Raw genomic sequence first — 1,992 nt, forward strand, 5'->3', positions numbered from 1 at the left:
TCTAAATTCTTAAGCCCGTGTGGACTGGTTATCGATCTAAATCTCCAGAAGAAATACAGTAAATCACATTCACAATGTCTTTATTGTCATTCCTTTCATATTTCGCCTTTATGATTGCCAAAAAAAAAAAAAAGGTAAATATCTAAAAATAGGTAAATGTTAAACGTTGAGGTTTTTCCGACAGAGTAAAATATGTCCTCAGTCAGCTGCTTGCTTGCTAAAAAATTCTCCCTTCTTGAACCCCTTTCCCCTGCCACTGGAAGCCCCCATCTCCCTTTAGAGTCCAACGAAAGAACGGAGAAAATCTGCCTCTTACAGACTCGGCCTCTCCCCATCACGATAACATCTCAACAAGAAAACGGCATGAAGAAATAGGAGAAATTACATTTACTATCTCCATATTTCGCCTCTTTCAAAATGGGCACCTTCTCTTAATATTTGATGGTTAAGATTGTCTGTCACATGATCTTTTGCTCTTCAATCTTACAAGTTTGATTCTAATTGATAGTGCAAAATTGTAAGCTTTTTTTATTATTTGAGGTTTGGGAGCGCAATGCCCTGCCCCCAGTTAGGTGTAGGGTCGGATCAATGCTTGAATCAATTAGGCTGGAATTGGGTAACTCAGAATACTTGAAAAATCTGAAAAGTTTTGTACGGATGAAGACTTTTGTCCTCTCAAACACGTTTAGAACACTTCAAACACTCCTAAAACCGTATGAGCATCATAGCCTGAAATGACTTCTCACCTACCCGTTAGTCAACCTTCCTCTCTCTCCCTCTATGTCCGTACCTTTCTCTTCCTCTCCCTATCTATTATAATTTAATTTGCATGCCCTTTCTAAAAAACAACTCATTCCTAATTTTTATTATAATTATAAATAGATTGAATTAGATAAATTTTAGAGTGCCAAAAAAAAAAAAAAAAAGAATGCACCTGCAAATTTAAAAAATAATCTATAATCAAAAATTGATTTTTACCAATTTTGATTTAAAAAAATTCTTTAAAAAATATTTGTGGGAAATTATTTTAAAGATATTGGAAATTATTCCTAATAATAATTCTATTTATCACTACAACATATAAATAAAATTAACATTTCACCATCATTACTAATAAAATTAATTATTGATGGGACATATATAATTTTCAACTTCTTACTCAAAAATTAACAACTTAACATACTTCATATATCCAAACACATCAAACTTATTTCAATAAAACCCACAAACCCACTGAGAATCTCTATTCACAACTCTTCTTAACTATCTTTTAACACCCAAATACACCCTTAAAAAATTTGAACAGCATGCCGTCCAAAGAGCACCAAGAGGGTGTTTCAACCTTCATTTCGGCCGAAATCGATCCCTTTCCTATTAGGCTTGTATTGGTTAATTGTAAAATGAGTTGTAATAGAGTAGTCACATTTGTTTAGAAGAAAAAACGTCTTTGTTTACTACCAATCCTATCATGGATGGCATTACGACGAGCGCACGTGCCCAGCCAACAAAGATCTGTTGAAAGAAATTAGGGAGAGTTTTGGGTTGATTTAATACATTTTTTATTTCAAAATATTTATTTATTTTTTAACATGACATAAGTGTGCCTTTCTTTGAAGCTTTCCTCTCCCTTCTCTCCAGAAAACCAAAAAGCCTGCCCCCTGTTTTTTTCTCCCAGGGAGGAGCCACCCTCTCCTATCCTCTTCCCCTAAACTCACATATCCTCGTCCCCTAAACCCATAGTTGATAGAATTAATACTATTTTTTTTTTTTTTTAACATTTTTCTCTACGAGGTCGGAAAGTATCATGTTTATCGCTTTTTTAGTACATGCGTCGCCTCATGGCATTCTCCAAATTCTAGTTTACAAGATGGGATAAGAACTGCCACCATTGATCATTGCATGATCCTCACGTGTTACTCAAGCATCTGCATTTCCACTAATTAAAAATATTTTATTTAATTTTCAACTTTTATCTTATCTACAAAAACAAAC

The sequence above is a fragment of the Carya illinoinensis genome, chromosome 12, assembly GCF_018687715.1.
Source record: "Carya illinoinensis cultivar Pawnee chromosome 12, C.illinoinensisPawnee_v1, whole genome shotgun sequence".
Taxonomy (NCBI): Eukaryota; Viridiplantae; Streptophyta; class Magnoliopsida; order Fagales; family Juglandaceae; genus Carya; species Carya illinoinensis.